Source organism: Suncus etruscus, chromosome 8 (genome assembly GCF_024139225.1).
Source record: "Suncus etruscus isolate mSunEtr1 chromosome 8, mSunEtr1.pri.cur, whole genome shotgun sequence".
NCBI lineage: Eukaryota > Metazoa > Chordata > Mammalia > Eulipotyphla > Soricidae > Suncus > Suncus etruscus.
In genome coordinates, this window is record NC_064855.1 from 81,993,898 (window position 1) to 82,005,509 (window position 11,612).

Sequence of the window (11,612 nt, forward strand, 5' to 3'; positions counted from 1 at the left end):
ATCCTACCAGATGTCTCTTTCTGTACAAATAGTTGTTTTAACTACTTTACTCTTTACATTGATTAATTTCTTTATCATCTGTATTTTAATAAACTATACCTAAGTCTAGATTTTAAATAGTTTTACTTCTTGGGGATCTGGGTATTTTTACTCTACAGATTGGTATTTGACATGAATTTGTGAAAATCTCTAATATTTTTTAATGTTTTCTGTTTCTGTCTTATTTTTCTTACATTTCATTCTATATGTGATGCACACTTTTGCTTTCATACTACAGAATTATTTTTTCATTCTAAAATCCTCACCTTACATTTTTTCTGTCATGAATTATGGGACTTCACTCTTTCTGCTTACATTAATATTCTATTCTAGTTTTCTCTTTGCTTTAAAATACTTAAAATGCACCCCAAATATCATATAGAAGGTAAAGTACATGTTCTGCACATGGCTGATCTTTGTTCAACCATTGACATCCCACTTGATTCCCTAAGCCTGCCATGTATGATAACTGAACACAGAGACAATTAGGAACCCTGAGCACTGATTGACATGCCCTCTCATTAAACAAAAATTAAATTTTTTATATAAAGATATGCTTTTTACATTCTGTATACATAAAACAATAATACATCTATCTGGCTTTGATTTTTGCTGTGTAGTTTTAAGCCACATAAGTTACTTTTTTTTAATGCTTCATTTTTAAAATAACTATACATGTTAGTCTGGATTAAACGGAAAATATTACCCTACCTATTAAAAATAATAATTTCAAGCTTTATTGCTGTCATGGAGATAGAGCTCCTTGTAAAGTGGCTTAAAAATAAAATATGTCTCCATGCTATTTCAGCCCAAAGACTCAAAGGATTTTCTAAATACAGAATCATTATGAGGAATTCATAAATTCATGGTGTGCAAATTTTTAGGCCTAAACATTGGCTGTACCATCTACACTTCTAAGTTTTGCCTACATACCACTACACAAGATGTTGGTACCTGAATTCTTAACAAGGAGAGACACCATTTTGTAAAGGCCACTCTTTTAAAGGCCAGAAGAAAGAGTTATTTTTCCTTTAATATTAATGTAGGAATTGGGTTGAGTTCCAGGAGAGTAAATCAGTCAAATCATAGACCCCCAGATAACTGGATCACTAAGGCGATTTTAACTCTCAAATTTATTTATAAGAAGTCTCCATTATTTCAACATTTATAATTCCATTTTCTCTCTCTTGGGAGATTGCTGTTCTCATTCTTCTACTTTCATAAATAAAATTTTTATAAGTTATTTGTTGGTGTTTCCAACTGTGTAGCCATTGCTTTAATGTGTACTCATATTTTTATATCTTAAAAATATTTTATGTTCTTTATATTTTATTTATTACAAGGTTGGAGATGTGGTTTCAACCATTTTTAAGTACCGTCTTGTGTATAGAGTCTAGAATATAAGACAGCATTTTATTTTATTATATTTTATATTTTGATTGTGGACATACCTGGTTTTCCTTACATTCCTGTCTCTGTGCTCAAATAACTCTTGGCAGTCTCAGGCTACTATGTGTAATATGGGGACTTACTCAGGGTCAGCTGTTTGCAAGGCACATGCTTTACAAACTATATTATTTATCTGATACTGAGATTGAACTTTAATATAATATTTCATTTACAAACTTGGGAGTAACCTATATATATAATTTGTCAGGTAATATGTTCTATGGTAAATGCTGTGGAGAAAATGATATCAGTGTAAGTTAAATGGAAATTTCTTCTAAAAAAACATTGTTTTATATAGAAAAATATCACTGTAAAGGTGATATTTAAATAAGAGGAAAATATTGGCATCAATGTGGACGAATCTACAAAAGTAAAGTCTGTCTTGTGTAGAATGTTCTTTGTGGTACAGAATAGCAGAATAAAAGCATTATATCAGTGTAAAATAAAGAGAGGAAAGAGATGGTAAAGAAAGATTTAAAAGTAATGACTAATGAAGTTCTTAATGGTCAGTATAAATCTGCATGAAATGAAAATGCACCAGAGATCTGGTGTCCTTATTCAAGTTTATAAATGGTAAATGTACCCATTGAGCTAAGACTGTAAAGAAAAAATGAGAAACTAGGCAAAATTTTAAATGGCTCATCTTTTAACTCATACATCTCTGTCTTATTTTCATGGCATTGGTGATTAAGTGGTAATTAGTGGTATTAGAAATGAATCTGAAGAATAAATGCTATTTAATTGTCTTGCATTTGCCATCTGAGAGGAATGAAAATATGTCATAAATCAAAGTTTTTGACACATCACAAAATATTTGTTATAAAATCAAGTCTGAATTGAACAAAATATTAAGAGTCTACTGATAAAAATCTGACAACAGATAACACATACAAATTTGCTTAAAATATAAAATCAATTGGCCATAAAATATATACAATTTAATTAAAAATAGAAGGGAGAAGCAAATTCTGGCTGAAGATTTTCAAGCCTTTTAGTAAAAGTTGATTTCTTAGAAGTTTAATACTATTTTTATGAGGAATTTACATGCATATATACCCACATGTCCTTAGAGAGAGAGAGAGAATAAAGATCAAAAGCTTGTCAAAAGCTAGTAATTAATTCTAGAGAACAAAAAAATATTCAAATCAGTTTTAAAAATAAAAGTGAAATGTGATATTATATAACAAACGTTTTCTAAAACATTGACTTAGCAGACCCAGACCAGATATCCCAAATTTCTATGGCTGACTTTTTCCTTTTTCTGAGACTGCAAAACTCTACTCTATACCAGAAGTGTACCTTATTTTAGAGAGAAAAATGAAAGCTCTGCTCTATTATACTCTGTGGCTATAACCACTGCAGAATTGTTTCACATTGTGTACTTCTGGGAAACATCCAATAAGCTTCTAAGTTTTACATTTGTTGCGATGACTTTGAATTTAAGCTAATTTAATTTTATCAGAAGAGGGACACTTGAAAGAGGTGGATGGACACATGTATTTAAGATTTGTCATTTCAAATGCTCTTTACTATAAGGTTAGAAGACTTATATTAGATGTGATTTAACAGTATTCAAATGAGACTTCTGAGAAAGAAATCCTTATTCTAAGAACAATCCACAGTTATCGGACCATAGTATTTTACAATTTAAGGACATACTTGTAAGGTGTTAAATACTGCTTATGCTTGGATTGGGCATTTTAAATCATTAAATGGTATTAGTTCAGAAATCATTGTCTAGTTTTAATGTAATCCCTTTAAGGATACCTAAGAATTTTTAAAATAGAGGAAAATCAACCCTGAAATTTATATAGAACAATAAACCTCCATGAATAGCTAAAGTAGTCCTTGAGAAAAAAAAATCTGTGGCATCACTTTCAAAATCTTCAAACTGTACTATAAAGCAAAGTCATTAAATGGCATAGTACTGTACTAAAGACAGAGCAGAGATACCAGGATTTCACCATTTCTCTTGCAACTGGTAACTGGGTTGTCTCTGAGCAGGGTAGCTGGCCAACAGGACCCCTGTACTGAACCCTAATGCAGGGAGCTGGATCTCTGGGGATGTGGAGGAAGGGAAGCCAACCCCTCCCTAATGCAAAATACCTAGGCTAGGCTAGTGACTGGCTCTGTAGATCTCAGATGTCAGGATTTTACTCCTCCTCTTGCAAATGGTAACCGGTTTGTCTCTGAGCAGAGGAGCTGGCTGACAGGACCCCTGCACTAAACCCTAGTGCAGGGAGATGGGACCCCCAACCCAAGCTAGGCCTTCATGGCAAAGCCAGGCAGCTGGGTCTCCAGGGATGAGAGAAAGAGAAGCCAACCCCTCCCTAATGCAAAAAAAAACAGGCTAGGCTGGTGACTGGCTTTGCAGAATTTAACTACCAGGATTTTACCTTTTCTCTTGCAACTGGTAACTGGCTTGATTCTGATAGGGGGAACTGGCCTACAGGACCCTTGTACTGAACCCTAATGGGGGGAGATGAGACCCCCCAAGCCAAGCCAGGCCTTCACGGCAAAGCCATGCAGCTGGATCTTCAGAGTTGGGGGGAAGAGAAACCAGATTCTTCCATGGCCATAAATGGGGCTGTGCGGGTGACCTCCTTGCATGAGAGTCCTTTCTCACTAGCCATCATTTCTAAAAACAACTGTACTTTAGTAACCATGATTCCACAATGTAAACCATTTTAGATTGTTCCTAAGGAAAGGAAATGGAATGCCCAAGACCCGCAGCATAATACTTGAATAGATATCTACTAAGTCTTCATAGATATTATCATCTTTTTAAAGTTTTGTTCATTATTTAAACTGTTCCGGCAGTTATCAGCTACTCCCATCTCTGTTCTGGGGGTGGAGATATTGCGCCTGGTGTTCTTAAACCACATGGTGCCAGATACCAAACCTGGGTTTTCTGCATGCAAAGCACGTACACCATCATTCGAGCTATCTTTGCAGCCCTAGAATGTTTCTTGAGAACTAAACTTACCAGACTGCATGGGTAAACTGGAATCTGGAAAGTAGTGAATGGATAAGATGGGACATAGAAACTGAGGTAGACAGATATGACACTTCGATGCTAAATGTGCTGCAGTAATATTACACACCTAAAGAACACCTAATACCAACAATCACAACCTAAACAAATATTAACATTATTGCAAACCATATTAAATCAGTAATAATATTCAAAAATATGCCTCTTTTTTCATTCTTTTCTTTCTTCAATGCCTAAGATTCAAATCTAGAATCTCACATATGCACAAGCAAGTGCTCTAAGCTCCACGAATAACCATAGAATGTGTTTATTAATTTGTTTCCAAAATTTTATTTGGGAAGTCAAAATTTTAATTTTTTAATATGAGACTTCATTTAATATATAATGATTTTACTAAAACATTAGTTTTTGAAGCAAAAGTTTATTTCCAAGGCTAATTTTGTTTAAAATTGTGTAGTATGGCACTGCTGCTGCGAGGCCAGCATCTCAATAGCTGCCAAGAGCAGTGGCACTTCATGGTGGTCCTCAGTGCTGTGACTGCTCTATCATACTTGCTTCTGTAGAGAAATAGGGAAAATAGACAGGCTTTGGTTACACCCGTGGGGCCCTTGACTTGCATCTTCTAGTTCCCTCTGAAAGGGAACTAGGCTGACCCCAGCAGCAAATGTACAGTTGAGCCACCTGACCTTGAGAACCTGTGTGGCTGTCCTGGTGTGGCCCTGCCAGCCTGCTGAAAATAGGTCTGGGCCACACCTCTCACTGCAGGGCTAGAGCTGAGACCCAAGGGCAACATAGATTGCTACTGAGCTCTGTGGGTTGGGGCTGAAGGAGTCAGTCCCAAGGGGCTCAGTGGGTTGGGACCTGTAGAGCAAAAAAGCCTGGGCAGCATAGTGCATTCCACAGGAAGCTTCACTGGGCTCAAGGGCACCAGAACAAGGAGAAGACAAAGTACTCTTGGGGGCATGTGGCAGTTTGGAAGCTGGGGAGAAGTGAACCAATGCATGGACTTTGGCTATCTGGGCTGGCCACCATGGGGATGGAGTAGGGATGAGCTGGGTTGCTTAACCACCCCCACCACCTCATAACTACCGTGTAGAGAAAGAAGACAGAGGCCAGTGTTCCAAGCACATTTCTGTGTGGTTATACATGATTGTGTTTCTATGCAGATTCTGGATGTGACTATGACTATATCAATGTGAATGTGTCTATATAGCTCTATGATCATTGTCTCAGTGTGACTGCTTATATGCTAGTATGGCTGTTTGCATATGCAAGGCTGTGTGTCTGTGTGTCTATGGAAATGATTATGTGGACAAACAACTTAGTTTCTCCCTGCTACCCACTCATCACACAGAAGCCGACCACACTGGTGTTGCTGTTGTTTACTATTGGTTCCTAGTGGAATAGGAAAGAGAACCGTGCTATAAAACTTGTGCCAGGATGGGCAGCACATAGCCATGGTACAGAGAGTTCACCAGCAAGAAGTTATGACATGGGGTTCCCGGGAGTCCCATGGGCAGTGGGGCAGGATGGACTGTGAGTTCTGTGATCTCTAAGATATGGGCTGTGGACTTTGGGCTCTGAGCTCCCAATTACTTTTGTCTAGGGTACAGGCAGAAATTACACAGAATCAAGCAGAAGCCTGGGCCAAACACTAACCCCAAATCATTTGAGATCCAAGCCCCCAATCCCAGAACCAAGCATAAAGATCCCTAAGTGTTAGTGACTACTCTCACTGGCCTGCTTGCATCTGAGGTTGGCCTCAGCCACCTCTAGGGCCCAGCGTGATCTCATGACCTGTGTTCTGTCAGGACTGGCCTCTGTGTGCAGATGGAGTTGCAGTGAGAAGGTGATGCTGGGCAGGAATACTCTTTTCAAGATGACCCAAAGGTCAGTGCTCAGGGAGCACTCAAAGGGAACTTGGGTCACCTTTGCCCTCTGCCCACTAGGAAAACCCCAAGAGAGGCTGATTTACCTGTTGATTTTGCAAAAATTTGCAAAATTTTCTCCAAATCAGAGGGTTTATATTGCTGTGATTTTAAATTATTTGGGCCTGTTAGAGGAAAGAAAAAGTGGTTAAGTCTGGTCCCGAAAGCATCATGATGGGCTGCATCTAATAGGGCCACTCATTGATGCCTTGGGCACATAGTGCTATATATATATATATATATATATATATATATATATATATATATATATACCACATATGTCACACATCATACCCCATCTATTACACTCTCCACTGTTCACATATTACAGCACATATACAACACACATTCAGCACACATGCCACACACATCACTCCTACTTCTTCCACGTACTATATATATTAATGCATATCATGGCACACACATACCACACCACATTCACACATCACACACATTCATAAATTTTACATGTCATATTGCATATTACACATCACAACTCCATATTCAACCATCCTCATGCATTCACACACATCACACCACACTCATACCACACATATACACCATGTATTCACCATATGTCATAGTCACGTCACATCCCCAACTTCACATCAGTACATTCACATGCAGCACACCCCACATTTAAGTCACACATCACACTATCTAGCACTGCTGAGACCACCGATGCTGTCAGATTTGCTGGAACCATGACTGCTGTCGGCCTTGCTGAGAGCACATGTCTATCATAAAACACATTAACATATCAGATACCACACATAAAACAGACACATATCACATGTTGCATCATACCCCACCTCACAGCACATGTGCTCCACACATCAACACAACCACATCTATCCACAGATGCCGTGTCACATGAAGTCACCTATATCACATGCCACACTTGGTCATGCACACTACATACCACACTTGTCCCAGCACACACAATTACACACAGGTCCGAGATAAGAGTGAGGCATGTGATGTGCAGAGAGGTGAAAAGGAAAAGGCAGGAGACCTGGAAACAATGTGTTTCCATCAGGAGAGGGTGCCCCTTGTCCCCTGCTCACTTGCTATTGCTGGGGGCAGAAGCAGATGGGCTCTGCCACACACCACTGGAATACTGCGCAGATGCTAAGCATTGCAGAGCAGGGAGTGGGGCTGCTCGGCAGGGTAGAAAGTGGACACAGCCTAGGTATGTGGTCATAGAAGAGCTAGCCAGGGATAGAGAATGGGTCCTGCCACTCGAAGCCAACAGTGAAGGGTCAGCAAGGGGAGCTCAGACCCCTCCAGCATGGCCAAGGCGAGGCACCACCACATTTACACCCGATCCACAAACCCTAACCTGGCTCCAGAGCCTGTCCCAGCACGAGTCAGGCTCTGACCCTGTCTCCCAAGGACCTAGAGGTTAAGGAGTGATCCAGCCCCTGGGCTTTACCTTCTTTGGAGTATTCATTTTCAGTCATCCCGTCTCTGTTGAGTCCACCAATGCTGCCAGAGTCTCTGGAATCAGGGTTGCTGCCGGCCTGGCCTGGAACACTGATGCTGCTGGGACCACTGATGTCACTTGACCCACTCAGACCACCCAGGCTACTGGATCCTCCAAGACCGCCAAGGCCACCAGTGCCACTAGAATCACCAGGACCACCACTACTGGGTCTGCTGAGAACACCGGTGCCACTGGATCCTCCAAGACTGCCAAGGCTGCTGGGTTTGCCGAGACCACCCTTGTTACCGGCCCCTCTGAGAATACTAATGGTAGTGGAAAGGCTGACACTGCCGCTGGAGCTGCTGACACCAACACCAAAACCAATATTGGTGGTCCTGATGACATGACCTTCACGCATCCTGCTACTGATGTCACTTGTATCGCCACTACTGCCTCTGTCACTGCCCTGGACCTTGTTTTTGTTGTTACCACATCCTTCAGTGCCTTTTCTACTACCCTCGTTGATGCTGCCTCCTATACTGCCACCGCTACTAAGGAAGCCACCATCACCACTACTGCCACTAATGCCACTCCCTTCATTGGCACTGTCTCGGATGCCGCCACCATAGCTGCTGCTCTCTTGGATGCTGCCACCGTCGTTAGTGCCGTCTCGCATGTTATTAGAGCTGCCAGCTCTGCCAATTTCCAATATGGCTCTTGCTGTGGAAGGACAGGGAAGAGTGGCAGGCTTTGATTACACACATGGGGCCCTTGATTTGCATCTTATACTTCCCTCTAAATAGACACCTGGCCATTTGGGACAGCGAATCATCTACTGTCCTGGTGTGAACCTGCCAGCCCAACTGGCAATGGGCCTGTGCCATACCTCTAGGTCTCTCACCTCAGGGCTGCAACTGGGACCCAAGGACAGAAATAGGTGCTACTGATGCTTTAGGATGCAGCTGAAGGGATCCTAAGGTGCTTGTGTAGGGTGGGAGGGGTAGAGCAAGAAGGCCTTGACAGTGGAGTGCCTGCCATTTTGCTGCAAGAGCACCAAGAAAGGTAAGGGCTGGAGGAGCTCCCATGGGCGCTCCAGGGAGAAGGACAGACACAAGTACATCTGGGGGGACATGTCAATTTGGAAACTGAGAAGTGATTCAACGCATGGACTGTGGCTGTCTGGGCTGCTTAGCTGTTTTGGGGGTCCAGCAGTGATGGGCTGGGTGCATAACTGTCTCCCTCATGCCCAGTTTCTGTGAAGAGGTAAAGGGGAGGCCAGGAATCCAGAACTCACGTGTGTGGTTGTGTGTGATGTGTATCTATGCACAGTCCATGTGTGACTGGATGTATGTATAACCAGTATGTATGTACACATCTGTGTCTTTATGATTTCATGTCTGAGTATGACTGTCTATGTACATGTGTCTGCGTGTCTCTGCATGTGTTTGTGTGCACATGCATCTGTGTGTCACCCTGCTACCCACTCAACACATAGGGACTGACCTCACTATTGGGTTGCTGTTACTCAGTTTGTGGTTCAAGATGAAATAGGGAAGGCAGTTGGGGTGAAGACCTTGTGCAAAGACCAGAGGTGCCCATGAAGGACATGGCATGGCCATGGGGCACAAAGCTCATCAGCAAGGTATGCCATGCGTAGCCCATGAGTTCTATGGGCTGTGAGATGTGGACCATGCTCAGAGTGGGAGACTGTGGGACTGAGAAGGAAAAGCTTAGGTGACACTTTCTGAGAGCAAGAGTAGTCCCCCAGGAACTAGAACTGGAAATTGCTGTACAGTGAGAACCTCCCTGTAAGTCCTTCCTAAGTGCTCTGGATGGAAGGATGTGACCATGACCTCAAGTCTTCCTTCTGAGTACAGAACTAGGGAGCAAGTCTTACCTGTCACAGTCTTAAAGGGCTGAAAACGACAACATCCACTGTAAAATAATATTACCAGCAGCACCACGTTTGTGGACCCCACAGCCATTTTTGACTGTGGTGTGTCTCTAGGCTTCCTCCCCTTAACACTGGAGACTGGACAATCTCTGCTTTATGAGGTCATCCAAGTGGTTCCTGTATGCAAATAAGGGCGGGGCGTGATTGTGAGCCAATCAGATTGAACATGATATTCCATGAGGTTCTGTGCCTTGATTATCTGATCTTTTCCTATTTCTTCTGGAAGAGCCCCTTCCCCCAGTGAACCCCAATCTAGCATCCCCCACTCTGTAGATGACTCCATTCAGTTGTCCGCAATCTCCCCAGGGGACTCCACTAGGTCCTGAGGTTAGTTTGGAAAACAGCACCTGACCCCAAGTAGGAGCCCTGAGCTGGCTCCAGTGCCACGTCCCAGATTGAAGTGAATGAGGAGAGATGAGGAATGAGGAAAGATCCAAGGAGTATTCAGGTTTTATAATAAATAATGAAGGATGATTAGGAATGATAAAGATAGTGAGGAACATTGAAGAACAATGAATGATGAATATTATTGAGGAATGCCTTCGGGGGTATGAAGCTTTGTATCATTTCTTCAAGTCTGAATGATAATCTCTTTGGATAGAATAATTCTGGTGAATTTTTGTTCAATTCATGAATTAAAACAATATTTTTGTCTCTTCCATAAAAAATATTGACCCTTCCTCATGTAAGAGAGTATACCTCTATCTTGACAACTTTCAAACAAGGGCGTAATTTTTTTTTATTTTTTGTATTAAATAATTCCAATTGGTCACTAAATATTCAAAGTTAAGGCCAGCCACAATACAAGGGAGTTAATAAATAAGTGCTAGTGGAACCTATACAACTTATATTTGTGTTTATTATAGTAATTAGAAAACAAATATTTAAATTACATACAGATCATTGCAATATGAGGCACAGAGTTTTAGGAACTAACAATAATACATAAGGAAAATATTTAAGAACATTTTAATGGGGCCGGAGAGATAGCACTGTGGTAGGACGTTTGTCTTGCACACAGGATGAATGGTGGTTTAAATCCCAGCATCTCATATATTGTCCTCTGAGCCTGCCAGGAGCAATTTCTGAGCACAGAGCCAGGAGTAACCCCTGAGCACTGTTGGGTGTGACCTAAAAAAAAAACAAAACAAAAAAAAAGAAGAAGAAGAGGAGGAGGAGGAGGGAGGAGGAGAGGGAGGGAGGAGGAGGGCTGAGATAGGAGGAGGGTGGAGGGAGGAGGAGGGAGGAGGAGGAGGGGGGAGGAGGAGAAGGAGGAGGAGGGAGGAGGAGGGGGGAGGAGGAGGGAGGAGGAGGGAAGAGGAGGGGGGAGGAGGAGGGAAGAGGAGGGGGGAGGAGGAGGGAGGAGGAGGAGGGACGAGGAAGAGGGAAGAAGAAGAAAAAAGAAGAAGAAAAAGGAGGAGGAGGAGGAGGAAGAAGAAGAAGGAAGAAGAAGAAGAAGAAGAAGAAGAAGAAGAAGAAGAAGAAAAAGAAGAAGAAAAAGAAGAAGAAGAAGAAGAAGAAGAGAAGAAGAAGAAGAAGAAGAAGAAGAAGAAGAAAAAGAAGAAGAAGAAGAAGAAGAAGAGAAGAAGAAGAAGAAGAAGAAGAAGAAGAAGAAGAAAAAGAAGAAGAAGAAGAAGAAGAAGAAGAAGAAGAAGAAGAAGAAGAAGAGAAGAAGAAGAAGAAGAAGAAGAAGAAGAAGAAGAAGAAGAAGAAGAAGAAGAAGAAGAAGAAGAAGAAGAAGAAGAAGAAGAAGAAGAAGAAGAAGAAGAAGATTTTAAATCTAACCAAAGACAAGGAAGCAAATGAGTGGAAAAAGTCCTG